General features: G+C 45.5%; 1 pseudogene; it reads right to left on the bottom strand.

Annotated features, from left to right (window-relative positions):
- Positions 1–2,781: 2,781 nt before the first annotated feature.
- Positions 2,782–22,619, bottom strand: part of LOC136481067 (exportin-2-like) — a 63,358-nt pseudogene continuing 43,520 nt past the window's right edge.

The following is a 22,619-nucleotide window of genomic DNA, read 5'->3' as shown; positions in this document are numbered from 1 at the left end:
GTTTAGAGTCCCAAATACGTGCTGGAAGGTTATAGATTTTGAAATTTAGAATTTCGAATTCCTAAACAATCTCAAATGTTCACATAGTTAATACCAAAGTTCTAGTGGCCGACCTGATCTACATGTTTGATAGTGACAAATTTTTTATTAAAAGTCAGCTAGAGTCTCAAATATGTGTATGAAATTCACATGTTCTGAGACTCAATTTTTTTTAATTTTTCAAACTATATCTGATAGATTTTTTCATTTGTGTTCATTTAGTAGCTAAAATATCCAATATAAGATTACGAAATATTGATATCAAAAGATAGCATATTATATATAGACATGAATGAGTGTGAGGTGCAGTTGTAGAGACATGGTAGTGTTGACCACCAAGTTGTGGGTCCGATTCTCCAAAGTCACAAGTTTTTTTGGATTTCTGTATTTCTTGGAGAACATTAACGGAAGATGCCCGCCTCGGTTAAGTAACCTCCTCCGTTAATCCGTATTAATTGTGACCTTTGGATAGAGGCGGTTGCAATACCCGCCTTCGTTAATAAAAAATGCGAGTCGGAAAAGATTTTTGTAGTAGTGCGCCTATGTTGATTGATTAAAAAAATATTGAAAAAATTACAGGTGCAGCTGGGGCCAGTGCTCGCGATGGCTGTTGGGTCGTCACCGATGCCATTTGTAGACCTCTATTGTCGCCAAGGTTGTCATGGATCTGCAGTGGCTGCAAAGCTCGCCAAGCCTGCCATGGACCCATGGTCACTGAGGCCCCTTGGTCGATGGCCGCGAATGGTGCCGCAGAATCCACCATGGCCACCGACCCCACCATGGACTTGCCATGGAGACCGAGCCCACCAAGTTTGGATCTATAGAGCTCACCTAACATATCTGTCGAATAGAGGAAGAAGATTGAAGGAGGCATTTGGAGTCAGGCGGCTGAACAACAAATCAAGCTCGACGAACATGCCTAATGTGGATCCACATTAGACCCACCTCCGCGAGCTCGAGGAAGAGCTCCACCAGGAGGTGGCATTTGGAGTCAAGTGACGGAGCTCGATCGGGTAGATCCGCCATGAACGGGCATGAGCTAGGGCGTTGTCGCCATGGCGGTGCTTGAGTAGGGCGACGGTGGTTCTGGTGGGCAGAGATCTCGGTTCTCGGGTTTAGGGATGGCGGTGGTGGTTGGAGTGAGCCACCAACCAACCCTCCGGCAAGAGGAGATCAGGAGCACACTAGATCTAGAGGAGGAAGAGGGAGAGAGAGAGCACCGTGCAGAGAGTGTGTGCCTGTACAGTGTCCGTTGGGAATGAGGGAGAGAATTTGAACTTAGGCTCAGTGACTTTACGTGGTTCAGGCTTTTATAGAGATGGGTTTCTGCTGGATTAGTCCTCCGAATTCCTATTTTCTTTATTCGGACTCCAAATTGGATGATTCATATTTGTTTTTCGATTGTCATGATGAGAGAAACACAAAGTACCAAAACTTGCTTTGCCGTTTTGGGAAACCAACTAAGTTTGTTTCTACTGCAATTTCTGTGATCAATCTATTTTGTCTATATTTTTTTTTATCGGTATTTTGTCCATATTTTGCCATCAACATTATCATAGATACAGGTCTTGCAGTATCTGTTTGGATCTTGTGTTGCAAAATTATTATACAGAGCTCCAAGTTAAACTTCTAATAATTTTGTCTACTACAAGTGTATTATTAGTACAGGGCGCATGTGTAGGCCAAGTCACTCAGTCGTATGCCTTGTCTTTCTACACACCATTTCCTCTGCCTCCTTCTACACGCCTTTTCCTTTTCCTCCCCTATGCTCCCCTGCTGCTGCCTTACCTCACCCGGCTTCGGCAGCACCCATGCCACCTTGACCGCCGCCGTTTACACAAGCCTTCTGTTTCAGATCCAACTCCAGAAGTTGATTTATTTGGGAACAAAGATAATATTCAGTTTCATGAGTCGTACCACAATAACACTACAAGGTGAGGTGGCAGTGTGTTAACTACTTGGTATTTAGGAGTTATAACATCGCCATGTAGCAAGAAAAGACTATAATTCGACTATAATGGGACAGCCATGTAGCAAGAAAGAAACAAATTTAGTCATTAGTTCTATCTGTAGCAAGAAAAGACTATAATGGGACAGCCATGTAGCTAAATCCTCCTCCAGACTTGAGTTGACACCACCAAGCGCACACACAACACCCAATTTCCATCCAAATTCGACAGTTAAAGACTACCAAAGTACCAATCACATTATAAATTTGAAAGATGACCTAAGAACATGCAGTTTGAATATCACCTTTGAGTTCCCAAAACCAAAAAAAAAGAGAGACAAGATGTGCAACCACTGAAGTTTCTGGCTAGGAATGTAGTCTCAAATTGCAAGCCGAGAAGAGATCCAAGAGTCTTCAATAGCCACTAGTGGCTAATATATGAACATTTTTCCAGTGTTCAAAATAATATCCAGATGTGCAAGGCTTTTCAATGATATACTTGAAGCAACTAGATATGAAATTGTAAAAAGAACACAACAATTCATAGCAACGGCTAATCAGTATCCGTTGCATGTGACCAATGAGATATTATGAACACGAAGCTGGATGCCCTATCTCACCACAGATGATAACTACGCTACTCGAATAACCTTGCATAGTATTCAGCAGTTTCTGTTGTTACTTTGTTAGCAGGAACGTATGTGATTTACAAAACTTCAGAACAAAATGGTAAAAGTATCAAATAGATGTTCCAAGTTTTAAGCTCATAAAATAATATCATTGAAATTGTTTGCCTAGACAATTTTGGCATTGTAGGCTGCACAAAGATGAAGAAGCACACTTTTGTTCACTGGGTCCACATGCCGCTCAATGACAGGACCAAACCTCCCAGGAAACTGGGCAGAAAGTGTGGCCAAGTATGTGACCACAAATTGTTTTGTATCATTTACTTCTTTCAAAAGGTCATCTTCACTGTTTCCAGCATATTGAAGTCGTACAAATGAGACAGAATAACTTGACGTCTTCTGAATATCCACTGCATCGATAGCATCATTTTGCTCTTGTTGTGCCCCATCTTGATTCGCTCTGGACAACAGTGAGACTATACTGTCAAGTAATTTACCCCACGACTGGGCTGCAGCAACATCCAACAGCACCGCAGAATGACAAAGCAATTTTGTCGAAGCAACTGCTATCAACTTAATTTCAAGAGCTCCTCTGATCAATTGGAGGTTCGGAATCAAAAATCGCTGAAGGATTTGGGTGAAAAGATTTGGCTGAACTGCATCAACAGAACTGACAAGAACACTTGATCCATATTTGACCAGCACTAGTGACACGAAAACCACAAGAGAGTTTACAAATCTCACTGCTGTCTAGTCTGTAGCCGAGTAAACAAAGCACTCCATATCTCACTTATCTTGATCCATGGCTGCCCTGCACACGTAAGCAACTAGCTTATCAGCACACACACTCACTCACTGTGGCTAGAGGTAGAAGAAGAGATTGAGAACAGCGCACATACACACTTAGCACAAGCACCAGCGTTGGCTGAAGCCCTACCCTTTGGTTTGTGGCAACTGAACTGAGTTTTCCATTGCGCTTTGGATGAAATATATACAACTCTAGCTGTACCTCTACCAGGTACATAGTTTTTTGGCTAACTACTTACTCCTGAGTACAAGAGTACACCAACTACCTACTCCTAAGGTACAAGGTACACTAACTACCTACTCCTAAGGTACGTGTATACCAACTACTCCTAGCAGTACAAAGCTTACCTCAGCATACTACCAAGACATGGCTGATGTAATAGCTTCCAAATAATGCACTAGAGATGGCCTATTGCAATACTGCTACAGCTACAGAAAATGGTCAGCAGAGCCGATCTGTCCCAACTCCCAATAGGGAGTGGTCAGCCGAGCCGACCAGTCTCCAACCAAGGAGAGAATGGGGAGCAACAGATTATTTCTAACAATTCTTCCCCTAATCCTTCTGCTAGCCCGATGCCTTGACCTCATCCATGCCAATCATCTTCCTCAGCTCCATGAACCGCAGGCGTCCGAGTGACTTGGTGAGTATATCAGCAAGCTGTCTGCTGGTCTCGACAAACTCGATGACGATCTGTCCTCCATTAGAGCTTGATGTCGATGTGCTTGCTCCAGTCATAGAGGACAGGGTTCATGGCGACGGCGATGGTGGGCTGGTTGTCCACCATTAGAGCTGGCGGGTGAGCTTCATCGCTGGTCAGCTCGCTCAGCAGCCGGCATAGCCAGATAGCGCGGCACGCGACGTACTCCGCCTCACACGTCGACGGCGCCATGATCTTTTGCTTCAGCGATTGCCAAGCAATGGGGGCCGCTCCAAAGAAGACGAGCACGCTAGAGGTGCTTCATCGCCCATCATTGTTGCCCACCATGTCCGCATCGCTGAATACAGTGAGCTCCAACTCACCTTCCTTTGCCTTAGAGGGTGCCTCACTGAACACCGTGAGCCGCAACCCTCCCTTGCCACCACTCTTGGGGAAGATGATCGCTTGATCGAGCATCCCCTTGATGTAGCGCAGCAACCTTTTCACTGCTGACCAGTGATCTTCGCACGGGTCCTCCATGAAATGGTTGACGTACCCAACCGTGAACGCAATGTTCGGTCGGGTATGAGTGAGGTAGCGCAGCCCGCCGACGATACTCTGGTAGCGCGTCGCGTCCACCTTCGCAGCAGTGCTATGCTTGCTCAGCTTCAGCCACTCCTCCATCGGAGTCGCGCACAGCTTGCACTCCGCCATGCCGCTGCACTCCAGCAGCTTCTCCACGTAGGCGCACTGACCCATGGAGATGCTCTATTTCCCATGCTTCACCTCGAAGTCGAGGTAGTAGGAGAGCGCACCGAGATCGCTCATCTTGAAATGAGCCACCATCTCATGCTTGAAACCATCGATGTCCTCTGCTCGCGCTCCGATGACGATTAAGTCATCCACGTACATGCAGACGATGAGCTCCTCCTTCCCCGTTGCCGCTTGTAGAGCGTGTGCTCTGTAGCGCAGCGAGCGAACCCAAGCTTGCCCAAGGTGGCATCGAGCTTGGCGTTCCACGCCCAAGGGGCCTGCCGCAGCCCGTAGAGCGCCTTGCGCAGCTTGAGAACCATGTGCTCAGCGCCCTTGACGTCGAAGCACGGAGCTTGCTTGACGAAGACTGTCTCTGTGAGCTCGCCATTAAGGAACGTGGAGTTGACGTCGAGGTGGTGGACACGCTAATCCTTCGCTGCTGCCATGGCCAACACAAGCGAACAGACTCCATTCGCGCCACCAGAGCAAAGACTTCCTCGAAGTCAATGCCCTCACACTGCACAAAGCCTTATACTTGACAATGGTGCCGCGCTCGTCCCGCTTCACCTTGTAGACCCACTTCAAGCCGATTGGTCTGCAGCCCACCGGTGGATCTACCAGCTCCCATGTGTCATTGTCCTCGATGGCCTTCATCTCTTCCAACATCACCCATCACCAATTGACGTCGTGTTCAGCCACTGTGAACATCGGTGGCTCCTCGGCACTAACAAGGAGTAGCTTTGGATCATCAAGCAGCTAACTCGCCAGGCCTATGGCCCCTACATTGCCGATGATGTTGTCCAGCCTCTGGAAATGGACCTCCTCGCCATCATGGAAAGCATCCACGAACTCGCAGATGTCGCTCAGAGGGGACATGAACTTGATCGGTGGTCCTCGGCTACCCTATTCTGCTGGAGTGGTCGGCATCGCTGCTGGACCGCTCGGCACCATTGCTGGAGCACTCAACACTACTGCTGAAGTGCTCGGCACCCCCTCTGCAGTGCTCGGCACTCCTCTTGGAGTGCTCGGCACTGCCCTAGGAGTGCTCGGTTCTATTGCTGGAGTGGTTAGCACCTCCTCTCTAGTGTCTCCAACACCGTGGATGACCATGCACTCGACGATGAAGGTGCTGGTGAAGCTGCCAGCTTCCTCGCTACCCGAACTATCCCAGTCCCCTGCCTTCTCATCGAACACAACATCCCTATAGATCACCACCTTGCCTCTCTTGGGATCATAAAGCCGATAGGCCTTGCTGCCCTCCTCGTAGCATAGGAGCACCATCGGCGTGCTCCTATCTTCTAGCGTGCGGAGGTAGGCTTGGTGTTCTTCACATGGCCGACGCAACCAAATGTCTTGAGGAAGGACACATTTGGCTTGCATCCATGCCAAGCCTCGAACAGCGACTTGCCCTTCAGGGCCTTGGTGGGCACATGGTTGAGGATAAACACCACCGTGGTCACCGCCTCTCCCCAGAACTCTGTTGGCATCTTCTTAGCCTTCATCATGGATCGAGCCATGCCGACCACCGTCTGGTTTCGCCACTCCACCACGCCATTCTGTTGTGGCGAGTACGGCGTGGTGTGCTGTCACACCATACCCTAATCCGCACAGTATGCAGCGAATTCCACCGAAGTGAATTCGCTGCCATGATCAGCCCACAACACACGTAGCTTCTTGCCGCTCTCTGCCTCCGCGCGTGTCTTGAACTTCTTGACCGCTTTAGCCGCCTCGGTCTTGCTGGTCAGAAGCTGCAGCCACATGTACCGTCTACAGTCATCCACTAGCAAGATGAAGTACTTGAGCCCATTGGGCGTCACCGACGTGATCGGCTCGCAGACCATGGACCAGCTCAAGGGTCTCTGCCGCGTGGTACTTTGCCGTCTTCAAGAATGGCAGCCTTCTTTGCTTCCTGGCTAGGCAGCTCTCAAATAGCTCGCCTACGTGCTCGATGTGAGGCAGCCCAGTCACCATCTTCTCCAGCCGACCAAGAGGGTCGAAGCTAAGATGTCCATACCGGGCATGCCACTGCCACGGCTCCTCCGTGCACCGTGTAGCCAAGTAGATGGGCTGCTCCACCTTGAGGTCAAAAAGGTACAGTCAATTCTAGGACCTCTACACCTTGGCAAGAAGCCGCTACTCCTGGTCCCTGATCCGGAGGATGCCGTCCTTGATCAGTACCTCACTACCATGCTCATCTAGCTAGCCAATGTTGATGATGCTTGAACGTAGCTGCGGGATATAATTTACATCCGTTAGCACGCGGTGCTCGCCATTCTGGCACCTGAAGATGATGGTGCCACACCCTCAGATCGCCACACTTGAGCCATCACCAAACTTCATTGTGCCGGTCACATCATCGTCGAGCTCGAAGAAGGCTGCCTTGGAGCCCGTCATGTGGTTGTTGGCGCTGGAGTCCAGGTACCACCACTGGTCCTGCTCGTCGCCCACACGTCCAAGGTGGACTTGGGCGCGCGGTTCGACGAGGTTGACAGCCTTCAGAGCCTTCCTAGGCCCCTCCACCGCCATCACCTCTCCCTTCTCCTTGGCCTCAACGTCGTGCAGTGTAACACCCCAAAATTTGCCTCTTTTGAAAATAGGATTAAAATGATTTAATTCTGTATTTTTTTGCTCATGAAAACATAGAAAAATAAAAATTTTCATTAATTTAAAATTCATTATAGGGAGTAGCTACATGGATGTGCATGCATGCCGGTGCATTTGTTTCTTTGTATTGTGTGGATTTGATTCAAATTGAAAATATGCCAAAATGTTTTTGAAGTTGGCTTGGAAGTAAAAGAAAAGAGAATTCGAAAATAAAAGAATTTAAAAAGTTGTCAAATTTATTTTTGAAAACTTATCAAAATTTCTCATTTATGTTTGAATTGAAAAGTGTATTTGAAATCCTATTCAAATTTGATTTGGTTTACATTGAATTTGGTTTTTAAAACAAATTAGAAAAAGATTTGGAAAAAATGAAAAAAAAACTCTTCTCCCTCTCCCTCTCTTTGGGCCCAGCACCCTGGCCCTCTCCCTGTCTCCCTCTTCCTCTCACCCACGTGGGCCGAGGTTGGCGCATAGGCCCACTGCTCCTCCTCCTCCTCTGTTTTAGCCCAGCTGTGCTGCCCGCGGCCTACATCGCGCGCTGGCCCAATCCGTGTCAACGAGGCCGCCCGTAGGCACAAGCCGTGCACCTCTTCACTCTCTGACTGCTGGCTCTCGCCCTCGCCGACGCTAACATGTGGGCCATCCCTGTTAGACCCGTCCCTCTCCTTCCGCTCGTACCTGAGACGACTCTGCCATCGGTGAGTCCATCCTCGCCCCGCCTCTTCCGGTTGCGTGCACCCCACATCCTTCTGCCTCTTAAATACCGAGCCAAAGATCATGCCGCCCTCGCCAAACCCTAGAGTCAAGCTGTAGCACCGCCCTATGCTCTAGCTTCGTAGCCTCAGATCCGTCGTGTGGAGTTCGACGCCGCCAAGTCGCCTCCATGCTTTCTCCGCCGTTGGGAACCCTCTAGGTGAGCTCGCCTCAACCTCCTCTCTCCTCTCGTGTCATATCCGTCGAAAACCATGGCCCTAGGGTCATTTTTTATGTTCGTCGTAGAGCTCCGTCCCTGACCATGGCGCGTCTCCGTGATTTTCCCTGTTCTGGCCGGCCGTCATCGCCTCCTTCACCTCCCGCTTACATCTCGGCCGTATAAATCTAATCCGACGGCCCAAAAGCAATGATACCCTTCGCTGTGAATTTTACAAAAAGACCCTTATAAATATTTGAGACTAAACCCGCGGTCCATTGCGTCTTTTCTGATTTTGTTTTCTTCTTTTGAAAGCGTATTTTGTTTCGGATAAGTCTAAAATACGTTTTCAGCTATTTACAGAATTGCCGTTGATTTTGTTTTAGCCATAACTTCTCTGTTTTAACTCCGAATTGACCCATTCAAGTTGCGTTAGATTCATAGCGACGAGATCTACGCGTTAGTAACAGTGTTTATCATGTCACTAATACTAGAATTTCATGGTTTGAATCATATCTTAAATAACAATTATGCAACTGGATTTTATAAATAAAATATGATTTGTTTCACTTTAGTTTTATAATTCAAATCTAAATTTGACTTAAATTATAATCTCTATAAAATATCTTATATATGTTTTTATACCATTAAAACACATGAAGCTAATAGTTTTATATTTTCTCCTATGAGCAAATCTTTCGGTAGATGTATCTTTTTCACCGTAGCTCCGATTAGTGTGCTTTTCGCGTCTGTGTGTTCATAGCGAGACGTAGATTCGTTTCATAAACTTTTCATCTTGATTTTATGTTTGGTGAACTATTCTAATTTAGATCTATTGTTTGCTTCGTGTATGATTGTATGCATGCTTGTGTGGTGCTTTATGATTCCGTCCAGTCGGTGAGATATACGTGGTGATCAAGATGAAGAAGAAGAAGAAGAACATTGAAGATTAAAGCTTACCGAAGGATCGGTGTTTAAGGCAAGTATAGCATGGGATATTCCTTGTTGTCCTATTCACCTTTAATCACTTAATTCATATTGCATGTGTCTTCCTTGTTGCCAATAAGGATATTCTAGATATTTGTACTTGTACCTTGATACCTACAGGGTATTGCATTAGGTAGTATGATGCTATGTAACACCCCAGGTGTTTGCCTTCCACATTTGCACTTGCATTTCATGAACATGAACATCATTCATCCATTCATGAGCTTGTGTTGCCTAAAACATGTTTTTGAAACATTGCAACGTATCGTTATATTTCATGTGTGTTGTTTCTATTATGAAATGAAAAGTGTGCAACACTTAAGTGCAACATGTGCAACTCACTTTAGTGAAACAAAGTTAGTTAATACTATGCAACAAGATCATGAAATAGGTGAAACCTGACTATGAAACAATTGTAACATTTCATGTGTTTTTCAGTGTTTCAGTACATACGATGCTTGATTCTTGTGTGACCAAGGTGTGGTGTGGCTAATAATTCTCTTAAACAACTTAGTGACACCTAGAATGCCATTTGGAACATTGTTCATATTGATCATGTTGCCAAAATAGGATTTCAAAAAGTGGTTTGACTTGTTTTGACCCCTAAACCCTTTTGTTTGACTGTTTAAAAAGTGTAACTTAGGATGTTTGCATGTCTGAGTAACCTAAAACAAAGTTGTAGCAAATTTGATAAGGAACAAACTTTGTTTAGAAGCCAAGTCATGAAAATGGGCATAACATGTTCAAAAAGGTCCCACAAGTCAGTATTGAGGGTTGAATCAATACTTTGAAAATTTTCTAAGTCGTAAATACAATTCTAGTTTGATCGGGCCAACTTTGGCTTGATGTAACTTCTGATTCATGGTGAATTAGACTATGATCCTTGAATAGAAGTTGAAGATGGAAGGTAGGGCTACAACTTTCATGTACACGGTTTTCGCTATTGATCAACGGTTTAGTCGTTTTAACGCGTTGAAGTTGCATTGTCAGGCTTGATTGGATCACTGAATGGCGAGCTACAGTGTTCGATAGGTTCAGAGTTCGCCGGTCGCCTGATCGCGCTGCCACGCGCCACGAATGCCCTGGCATGGTCGGCCATGGCATGAGCACCCCCATGCGCCTGCCGTCCAGTTCACAGTCCATTTTCTCCCTTTCCATCGCCTCCACCACGGGCAACCACAGAGCTCAGCCGCTTCGCCATTGCCGAGCACGCTGTGCCATTGCCTAGCTCGCTCGCCACCGCAAAAATGCATCGGCCGGCTCATCAATAGCTCCGCCGTGTTCTCCTCTACCTCGTCGACTTTCTAGCTGAGCTAATCGTGCTGTAGGTGAGGATCTTTGGCTAGTTTTCCGACGTCGTAGCCATGGCCATACCTCACCGGAGTTGCGGTTCGTCGTGGCCAGCGCATCACCGCACCGCTCCTGCTTCCCTAGCCTTCGTTTCGTCTTCTCTAGCATGCGTAGTTGCTCTAGTGATGATGTTACCGACGATGCCAGTCCGGCCGAGCTGGAACACGACCGCGCACCGCCGCGCCATGGTCGCCGCTGGTGACATCACATGGCTACACTCGAGCACTTCACCGCAGCCATTAGCAGTAGCATAGACAGGTCTGCCTTGGTCACTTGAAGCTGTTGCGTGCTTTGCCTGGGTACCTAGCACCGGGGTTTGCCTGGCCGACGTACCTAGGGGCCGGTAGAGAGAGTGATTGGGGCACCAATCAACGCGGGAGGTCGTGACGGTCACGGAGGTACCCTCCTCGTCGCCGAAGAAGTCGCCGTCGGCGAGCTTCGCCGTGTTCCACGCCGTCGAAGCCGCCTCCCCTGTTCTGTCTCACTGACAAGCGGGTCCATCTGACAACCGGGTCCCACACGTCAGTGACTGCTTGTTCCATAGGATAGTTCAAATTTCCAGTTTTGAATGCTGTTTAGTAAATTTTGTAACTCCAAATGTGTAGATCCAAATGGTGTGATTCAAATTTTTTTAGACTCACAGTGAGGTCTAGTATTTAATAAAAATATGTCTTGAGCGTATGATGTAGAAATTTTGGATGAATTAAATAGGAACTTGAAATGTGTTTTCAAATGCATGCAAACTTGTTTGAATTATATCTTGAGTTTCTGTGATCCAAAAATTATGAAATTTTGTGGGTACGCTAGTCTTGCTTAGTAGAAGCTCTGGTTAAAATTTGAGAGTCATTGCATGTATAGTTTTTGAGTTATAGATTTTCCTTTTATCATTGATGGATATTTGTATGAATTTTTGTAAATTATCTAGGAATCCTATGACCATGAAACTTGGTGGGTAGTATCTTAGTACCTTAAGGATGCTAGGAAAAATATGAAATCTGTTGCTTGACACTTTTCACTAAGGTTTCCTAATTATGCCATTTTAAGCCATTATGCCTTATCATTTTTGTGTAGGCTATTATACTTACTCAAATGGTGTGAAATTTTTATGGCAGTCTACTTAGAGCATGTAGTATCTACTGTAATTTTTGTAGATTTAATGGTATAGTTTTCATATATGTTTACCATTTCCTCTAATTAAATAAATAAATTAAGAAAGGTATTAAAAGAAATGTTTTGGTGATGAACACCCTACTTTCTGGTGTTCTTGTGATATGAGTGATATGTGAGTGGAGTTAGTTTTTTCCAATTATGTGTTTACATCATAAGTTATTAATTATTTCATTTGCATTATGTCCCTCTGGACAGATCTGGGAACTTTAGAAAGTTTCCCATGATGTTTTGATTTGCTGTGAATGTGATGAATACAAGAGTTGTAGATAATTTATGTATCTAGCTCCTGTCAAAATATGAGGGCATTTGGCCTAGTAGTTTAGAAACTACAGCTGTTTAAAGTTAGGTTCCAGTTTTGCTTACCCTCTGTTTTGTGAGGACAGAGTTCTGTTGATCAAAGAATTCGACTTGGTAAAGTGTTGAATCATGCTTTGAGGTCTGAAAATGAATTTTATACAATTTCATAAGCTTTCCAGATTGTCTTGTGGCATGTCATTTGGATTTATAAATCTCTAGTTATGACTAGTTTACTGTACCGCTACATAGTCTTCATTTTTCTAAAATACAAATGCTTGAGTGTATGCTTGATGCAATGTTCTCATTGATTGTTTAGGGGTTAGCCTAACTTGAGAATATGCTTAGGTGCAGGTGCTAGGTCATTAACTGAAGATGAGCAATTATACATTAGGTTGTATAAACTTGGTAAGTGAAAGTGATTTGAATAGGGCTTAAGTTGGAATATGCAAACTACAGCGAACATGTGCATTCCCCGAGCATCCCGGACATTCGTTCATGTGCATCCATGATATTTATCTTGCGCATTCATGCAATAGGTGTGCCGGAGGGAGTGACGTTGCTGGAGTTCGAGGGAGCCAGCCAGGAGGAGGAGCCTGAGGTGTAGGAAGCCGGCGAAGCAGCCGCCGCGGAGGAGTTGCCCGAGTGCCCTGACCACCAGCCTTCCTCGTTCCTGAAAGGCAAGCCCCGGAGCATATTAAGCCTCCCATGTTTTCACAAATACATTGAGTATCTTTTATTCGTTATTAATGCATTAAGTATAGGAATTGGTTGGAACCAATTACTGCATTTTATATCCCTCCTTGTCCAGATATCGCAATGGAGTTCTATTTAAGTTCAGGAACGGGTTAAATGCTTAGCCATGCTTAGTGCGGTAGAAGTCAGGTGATTTCCTGTCACCTGTGAGCTTTAGGATGAGGTGGATCACGGTTGGCTATATTTGCTATCATGGAAAAGAACCATGTTAATAATGAATTAAGACCGGGCGGAGTCTTGTGTAGGTTTGGACATAGTGACTCCGTCTGAGTCGTTTAAGGACCGATATGTTGTACGCCCTTATGTCATGTTGAACGCAGCCTAACACTTAGCTGGCCGGATAAGTCATTCCGACCGTGAAGCCTAGTAGCTCAGTTCAGGCCGGGGACGCGAGCAGGGGTCTGCAATCTGGATGGAAGTAAGGATGTGCAGGGAACCATTCGCGTAAGCCCAAGGGCGGGTTAAGTCACCGAGCACTCATGGCAGAGTGGTTCTCTGATTTTGCGGCACTGTTCGGACTCGCGACTTCTGAATTGTACCAATAGTGACTTGTTTGCGACCCTAACGGGGGAAGTAGGGTTTGTGTTAGGAATAACCCTCCAGCTAGATAGGAATCGATTTGAATCGTCGTCTCTCCCGGATAGTGAGAACTTGACTGAGCAGCGGCAACGTAGATTCAATTAATTTAACGATATGGTTAAATGGATGATGATGATGAGGTTGCCACAATGTATACCTAATATGGTTATTAATGTTTGCACCCTAATAAAATGATTGCTTAGTACAGGTGCTAATATAGAGGATAGGTTAATGGCTAAAAGTCACTGCTAGTTCAGGTTAAGAGTTGATCATTATTACTTATGCTTTTCCACAAAAAGAAAGTGTCAGCCAGATCCACTAAATTAAGCTTTGCATAATCCTTGGTGTCATTTGTTTTGGTTTTTGATGGGTAAGTCTAGCTGAGTACATTCCTGTACTCAGGGTTTATTCTCTCTTGTTGTAGATGACCTTCTATACCAGGGATTCTGTAAGTATTGTCTCCACCCGGCGGGTGATGAAGACTAGATCATGGGCATGATCTCTGTTCTCTTATCTGAATGCTTTTGTGGGCTGTGATCAGCGAACCAGTATGTGTATTTGAACTCGGGTGTGTGAGTTAAACTATTTGCTTCCGCATGTTTTACAAGACTTTTTTTGTAATAACGATGACTCTATGATGATGTAATCTATTTGCGAACGTCTGCGAAATGTTGTAACGTACGATATGTTATGTTGAATTACTGTGATCTTGGTTGTATGCAAGTTGGTTTGAAATCCTTCGAGATTTCGGTTGACTACCGGGTTTATATGGGCTCAAGTTCGAGAATTTGATCGTTTCGGCGATTGTTTTTGTACTTGTGCTCTTATAAATTGGTCGGTTCTGTGACAGCTGGCATCAGAGCTAGATTCAACATTAAACATGTCTTACGGCTATTTAAAACAAAAACTTTTGTTGTAAAAACGGTTTTCCAACTTATAGTTATATATAAGTGTTGAAAAATCAAAATTTTATGGTATACTGGTGATCACATCCCTTATAGTCCACTTAAGGACTTCTAGGTGGCTTATATATAATTACTAACTTGGGGGAATTGATTGTTTCTATTTCATCATCCATGCGGCGTGATATTGCATGGGTGCCATTCATTTGAATGGTAATGTATGGATCAATTGCCTCTACGCTAAGGTAAGTGTGAGTTGCGAGAGCATGACCGTCCAACCGTCGATCTAGGGGAGAGCTAGTTGTGGTTACTGGAGTATTTACATGTTGCATACATGTATATATAAAGGTACTTAATTGGGGGTACATTTGTCGGGTAGTTTGGATACCGAAGTATATATATCGGGGGATGTATATATGGAGAGTATCTTAGTTACTACTTGTGATTATTAGCATTATATCTTGTTGGGTTGGGCTGTAATGAAGTTTTCTGCAGGTATGCTAACAACGCACCGTGTAGATCGACTAGTTACCGTTAATTGAGAGAACGTATGTATGCCACCGTATATTCCGCTAAGCTTAAATTTTCATAGGTTTGTGAGGACGTACGGAACACGCATGCATCATATTCACTCATGTCATTCATATTGCATTACTCCCTCCCTTATAATTGCTTATCCCAAGTGTAAAGTGCAATCTCTCAGCAAAATAATCCTCTCACGTGAATTGCATCCCTTTTTGATACAGATGGCCGCGCCCGTGTTTCCTACTGGTAGCAGCACCTTTTTGGACCAGTTCGGTACTCCCACCTTGCTCTGGAGGGTGCTCAGTTCGGTTGGGTACCCGAAGGCACCCAGCTACACGTGGAGGCAGGCGGTACCATTGGGAGATGTACCATGATACGTCGTGACCTTTGTAGTGCCGCAAAACCCCACCAGACCATTGTGGCATGGGTGGAGCATTGAGACTGATGGACGAAGCCCATGGGAAGCCGCTCAGGTTGCTGCCCTTGATGTGCTGATGGATATAGCACAGAGCTTCGGAGATGAGTTAGTGGGTGGACCTGCTTCATCCATTCCCTGAGTGTCTCCTACTGAGGCTAAGTGGACTCAGGACGTTGGTCAGGCCTTGGTTCGAGGCCACGGTGAACGTGTGCAGAGCGACAACACCGGAATGAGTGCTATGATGGCAGTCTTGAAGCTTTGTCGAGTCAGGCAAAACACCCTTTCGAGTGCGCTAGATGAAGCTGGCAAGGCAATGGAAGCCCAGCACAAGTTCAGGTTGCGTGCTCGCAAGTATCGCCATAGGGCGGATGCATGTGGGAGAGCTCAGCAAGAAGTTGAGGAGATTTGCGGTATTGCAAATTATCATCTGCAACAGTGGGGTCAAACAGCACATGAGAGAGACGAGCTTCATAACCAGCTGATGAACCTCACTATTGAGAGAGATGAGGCTACACAAGAATTGGATCGTGTGACCTGTCACAGGGATGCAGCTTTAGAGTTAGCAGAAGAAAGATGTCAGGGTTGGATTTTGGCTAACCACAACACCTTTCAAAGGGAGCAAGCACTACAAGAACAGCTTGAAGAGCTTCAGGTTGAACACCATCAGCTGCACAACCGTCTGTTTCCTATTCCTCGCCCCATACCAAGGTATCCAAATGTGGGTGGACCCCAAGTGATTGAGGCCGATGAGGAAGAAGAGGACGTGCAGATGGATGACAATGCAGCTGAGCCTGCAGATGAAGAAGAGGAAGACCCAGAAGAAGTCCAAGGTGTCTCCGATGTGGACAGCGATCACTTCGACGAGTAGTTCGTTAGCAAGTCTCACTAGTTCAGCTTTTGCAGTCATTGATGTAATGAACTTAAGTACACTGATGTTGGATGTACTTTTTCTAAATTCGAACTCAGCATGTAATGTACTTTAATTCGCTCCCTTCGGGATGCGTATCGTAGTGGTTAAGTTTAAAACTTGTCATGTTGGAATGCACTGCGTATGGCGCTAGTAATCTACTTGATGATGTGGTGATTGGAGAATGAATTATTGCCTCTATTTATTGTATGAAGTTTTTATTCTCATCAGTAAATTCAGTTTGGCACAATTACATTGTTCCTCTCCAATGTGCTAACATCATCAATAATTACTGGTTGCGCATTGTGTAGATGCCTCGTACTCGTTCCACTGGTGCGGGTGATGATGATGATCTTCCACCACCACCACCCACACCAACGGAATTCATAGCAATGCTTGCGGAAGGACAGCGCACTATGGCCGAGGCTCTCCGTACGATTGCGAATCGGGATGGACGTGGTCCACGCCAAGGACTGGAACCAAATCAATACAGTGATTTCAAGGATTTCCTTGACACGAAACCCTCGATTTTCAAGGAGGCTAAGGAGCCTCTACAAGCTAATGAGTGGTTGAATACTCTCGAGCAGAAGTTCCGTCTGCTCCGCTTGACTAAGGTGCTGAAGACTGAGTACGCATCTCACCAACTGCATGGGCTAGCTGGCATTTGGTGGAGTCATCATCGTTCCACGATACCTGCTAATGCCCAAATCACTTGGGATCAGTTCAAGTCTGCTTTCAGGGGAAATTACATTCCTCCTGGTCTCATGGCAATCAAGCATACAGAGTTCATGAAGCTGACCCAGGGGAACAAGAGCTTGAATGAATACCTGCAGGCTTTCAACAACCTTGCAAGGTATGCTACCGAGTTTGTGGACATCGATGCCAAGAAGATTGCTAGCTTCAAGCAGGGACATAGCCCCAAATTGATGAAGACCATGGGAAATTGCAAGTGTGCTCTTTTTAATGAGTTTGTGAGTGATGCCTTATCACAAGAGAACAACAATGCTATGTATGCTGCTACGAAAAGTCGTAAGCGGGCCTATGAGGCGGGTGCCTCACAATCCAAGGCTCCCGTCACACAGAGGGCTCCATTCTATCCTCCAGCGTCAGCTGCTAAGTTCCACCCACCACTGAAGAAGAACCCCGCCAAGACTGGGTTTTGCAAGGCATTTATAATTGCTCTTCCCAAGGGCACTACCGGTCAGGGCATTTCCAGTGTACCACCAAGCAACATGCCGTGCTGGAATTGCAACAAGCCAGGCCACTGGTCGAGGAAGTGTCCTTACCCTAAGAAGAACAACTACCAAGGTGGCCGTCAGGGGCAAGTGAACCACACTAATATTACTGAGATTCCTTCAAGAGAGGTAGTGACTGCTGGTAAGTTTCTGATTGATCAACACCCCGCAGTTGTACTATTTGATTCAGGTGCTTCGCATTCCTTTATTAGTCCAGCATTTGCATCCAAGTTTATGCAGAAAACATATACTATTGAGGGTGAGGGTTATTGTATTAGGGCTGCCAGTGGTATTATCCCAACCAAGCTGGTAGTTGGGGACGTACAATTTGAGATAGAGGGGCAAAGTTATCAAGTTGATCTGGTAGTTTTACCGAGGCTAGGTATCAATGTGATATTGGGAATGAATTGGATGAGCCGTCATGGAGTGCTTATTGATACATCGACTAGGGTAGTCATGCTCAGAGATTCTGGTAATCAGGAGGGTTTTCTAGTACAGTTACCCCGAGACATCAATCTTTCTTGCACGACCAATGCGGTGCAAGCAAAGTCTCTAGCAGATATCCCTGTCGTGTGTGACTTTTCGGATGTTTTTCTCGATGATTTGTCTGGATTGGCCCTGGATCGGGAAGTGGAGTTCAAGATAGAGTTGCTTCCTAGCATAGCTCCCATCTCTAGAAGGCCATATAGAATGTCTCCCAATGAACTACCCGAACTTAAGACCCAGTTGAATAAACTTCTAAAGAAAGGCCTTATCCGTCCTAGTTCATCTCCATGGGGGTGCCCAGCTATCTTTGTGAAGAAGAAGGATCAATCTCTACGCATGTGTGTAAATTATAGACCCTTGAATGCAGTTACAATCAAGAATAAGTACCCTCTGCCACGCATAGATATCTTATTTGATCAGTTGTCTAAAGCAAAAATCTTTTCCAAGATTGATTTGAGATCTGGGTATCATCAAATCAAAATTTGGCCTGAGGATGTCCCAAAAACCGCATTCTCTACAAGATATGGTCTATATGAGTACCTGGTTATGTCTTTTGGATTGACCAATGCCCCCGCACATTTTATGTATCTGATGAATTCGGTGTTTATGCCCGAGTTGGACAAATTTGTGGTGGTATTTATAGATGATATCCTGGTCTATTCTGAGAATGAAGAAGATCATGTTGAACATTTGCGGGTGGTTCTCACTAGATTGCGGGAACACCAGCTATATACAAAGTTCAGCAAATGTGAATTTTGGCTTCGTGAGGTACCTTTTCTTGGACACGTTTTGTCCGATGGTGGAATTATGGTTGATCCCACCAAGGTGCAAGAAGTGTTGAACTGGAAGGCTCCAATCTCGGTGCATGAGGTTTGGAGTTTTCTAGGGTTGGCTGGCTATTATCGTCGCTTTATCTTGGATTTCTCTAAAATAGCCAAGCCTATGACTCGGTTGCTGCAAAAAGACATGAAGTTTGTCTGGACTTCTGAGTGTGATGCGGCTTTCCACACCCTGCGAACTCTTCTAACGTCGGCTCCGGTTTTGGCATAATCGGATATCGAGAAACCTTTTGATGTGTTCTATGATGCATTAGGTATTGGGTTAGGAGGTGTTCTTATGCAAGAGGGTAGAGTCATTGCTTATACCTCTCGCCAACTTCGGAAGCATGAAGTGAATTATCCAACGCATGACTTGGAACTCGCTGCTGTTGTTCATGCTTTGAAGGCCTAGAGACATTATTTACTTGGCAATGTGTGCAACATCTACACTAATCATAAAAGTCGCAAGTACATCTTCACTCAACCAGAGTTGAATATGCGTTAGAGAAGATGGCTCGAGTTGATCAAGGATTATAACCTCCAAGTGCACTATCACCCTAGCAAGGCAAACGTCGTAGCGGATGCCTTGAGCAGGAAATCTCATTGCCACTCATTGATTGAAAGTGATGTCCATTTGTCAAAGCTCCTTCATCCTACAGTCCTTCACAACATCAATGTCAGTTGTACTCTACAGAGTCGAATTATCGAGCTACAGAAGACAGATGCCGGTGTGTTTCACATCAAGCGCAAGATGAAAGAGCAAGAAACTAAACATTTTCGAGTAGATGAGGAAGGCGTGTTATGGTTCAAGGATAGGTTGGTAGTTCCGAAGGATAGAGAACTTAGAAATTAAATCATATCCGAAGCCCATTCTTCTAAATTATCTATTCATCCTGGTAGTAGCAAAATGTATCACGATTTGAAGCCTCGATTTTGGTGGACCAAAATGAAGAAAGAGATAGCCGCTTATGTGGCTAGGTGTGACACTTGTTGTCGGGTCAAGGCTGTGCACATGAAAGCTGGATTACTTTAGCCATTGTCTATTCCAGGTTGGAAATGGGAGGAGATAAGTATGGATTTTATTGTGGGACTCCCTACTACTCAGAGGAATTTTAACTCCATTTGGGTGATTGTAGACCGTCTGACCAAGTCTGCACACTTCATTCCTGTCCGCATAAACTTTCGTCCAACCGACTACGTAGAGTTGTACTTCAATCAGAAAGTCCAACTTCATGGGATTCCTCGTACTATTGTCTCGGATAGAGGACCACAGTTCACTGCTCGCTTTTGGGAGCACTTACACGGATTATTAGGAACTAAGTTAGTAAGAAGTTCTGCCTATCAATGGGCAAACTGAACGAGTGAATCAAATCTTAGAAGATATGTTGAGAGCATGTGTCATCTCGGCTAAGGGCTCATGGGAAAAATGGTTGCCCCTAGCTGAATTCTCGTACAATAACAGTTATCAAGAGAGTATCAAGATGGCACCATTTGAAGCTTTGTATGGCCGGAAGTGTGGAACCCCGTTGAACTGGGTAGAAGCCGGTGAAAGGAGATATTATGGAATTGATTTTGTTCAAGAAGCTAAAGAACAAATCCATACTATCCAAACCCACATGGCCATAGCTCAAGCTAGGCAGAAAAGTTATGCTGATCAACGTAGAAAAACCTATTGAGTTTGAAGTTGGAGACTTCATTTATCTGAAAGTCTCACCCATGAAGAGTGTCCAACGCTTTGGTGTGAAGCGAAAGCTTGCGCCGAGATATGTTGGTCCGTTTGAAATCATTGGACAAAGTGGTAAGGTGGCATATAAGATTCAATTACCTCCTGAGATGAGTGCTATCTTCAATGTCTTTCATGTATCCCAATTGAAGAAATGTCTTCGCGTCCCTGAAGAGAGAGTTCCATTGGGGGATATCGAGTTAAAATCAGATTTGACCTTTGAAGGAAAAGCCGGTCTGAGTGATTGACACTCATGAGCGAGTGACTCGGAGTCAGGTGGTCAAGTTTTACAAAGTCATGTGGAGTAATCAGGGTAGTGAACGTGATGCAACGTGGGAAAGGGAAGATTATTTGAGGGATGGTTATAAGGAATTCTATCAACAATGGTACGCTTTTCAAATCTCGGGACGAGATTTTTATAAGGGGGGAGGGCTGTAACACCCTAGGTGTTTGCCTTCCACATTTGCACTTGCATTTCATGAACATGAACATCATTCATCCATTCATGAGCTTGTGTTGCCTGAAACATGTTTTTGAAATATTGCAACGTATCGTTATATTTCATGTGTGTTGTTTCTATTATGAAATGAAAAGTGTGCCTGAAACATGTGGTGTGGCTAATAATTCTCTTAAACAACTTAGTGACACCTAGAATGCCATTTGGAACATTGTTCATATTGATCATGTTGCCTAAATAGGATATCAAAAAGTGGTTTGACTTGTTTTGACCCCTAAACCCTTTTGTTTGACTATTTAAAAAGTGTAGCTTAGGATGTTTGCATGTCTGAGCAACCTAAAACAAAGTTGTAGAAAATTTGATAAGGAACAAACTTTGTTTAGAAGCCAAGTCATGAAAATGGGCATAACATGTTCAAAAAGGTCCCACAAGTCAGTATTGAGGGTTGAATCAATACTTAGAAAATTTTCTAAGTCATAAATACAATTCCAGTTTGATCAGGCCAACTTTGGCTTGATGTAACTTCTGATTCGTGGTGAATTAGACTATGATCCTTGAATAGAAGTTGAAGATGGAAGGTAGGGCTACAACTTTCATGTACACGATTTTCGCTATTGATCAACGGTTTAGTCGTTTTAACGCATTGAAGTTGCACTGTCAGGCTTGATTGGATCACTGAATGGCGAGCTACAGTGTTCGACAGGTTCAGAGTTCGACGGCCGCGTGTACGCCGCGCGTCGCTAGTCACCTGATCACGCTGCCACACGCCGCGGACACCCTGGCACAGCCGGCCACGGCAAGAGCACCCCCATGTGCCTGTCGACCGGTTCACAGTCCATTTTCTCTCTTTCCATCGCCTCCACCGCGGGCAACCACAGAGCTCAGCCGCTCTGCCATTGCCGAGCACGCCGCACCGTTGCCTAGCTCGCTCGCCACTGCAAAAACACGTCGGTCAGCTCGTCAATAGCTCCGCCGTGTTGTCCTCTACCTCGTCGACTTTCTAGCTGAGCTAATCGTGCTGTAGGTGAGGACCTTTGGTCAGTTTTCCGATGCCGTAGCCATGGCCATACCTCGCCGGAGTTGCGGTTTGTCATGGCCAGCACATCACTGCACCACTCCTACTTCCCCAGCCTTTGTTTCGTCTTCTCTAGCATGTTACCGATGAAGCCAGTCCGGCCGAGCAGGAACACGGCCGCGCACCGCCGCGCCATGGTCGCCGCCGGTGACATCACATGGCTACACTCGAGCACTTCACCGCAGCCATTAGCAGTAGCATAGACAGGTCTGCCTTGGTCACTTGAAGCTATTGCGTGCTTTGCCTGGGTACCTAGCGCCGGGGTTTGCCTGGCCGACGTACCTAGGGGCCGGTAGAGAGAGCGATTGGGGCACCAATCAACGCGGGAGGTCGTGACGGTCATGGAGGTACCCTCCTCGTCGCCGGAGAAGTCGCCGTCGGCGAGCTTCGCCGTGTTCCGCACCGTCGAAGCCGCCTCCCCCGTTCTGTCTCACTGACAAGCGGGTCCGGCTGACAACCGGGTCCCACACGTCAGTGACTGCTTGTTCCATAGGATAGTTCAAATTTGCAGTTTTGAATGCTGTTTTGTAAATTTTGTAACTCCAAATGTGTAGATCCAAATGGTGTGATTCAAATTTTTTTAGACTCATAGAGAGGTCTAGTATTTAAGAA

The sequence above is a fragment of the Miscanthus floridulus genome, chromosome 9, assembly GCF_019320115.1.
Source record: "Miscanthus floridulus cultivar M001 chromosome 9, ASM1932011v1, whole genome shotgun sequence".
In the NCBI taxonomy this organism is placed as follows: domain Eukaryota; kingdom Viridiplantae; phylum Streptophyta; class Magnoliopsida; order Poales; family Poaceae; genus Miscanthus; species Miscanthus floridulus.
This window is presented reverse-complemented; position numbering and strand designations above follow the sequence as displayed.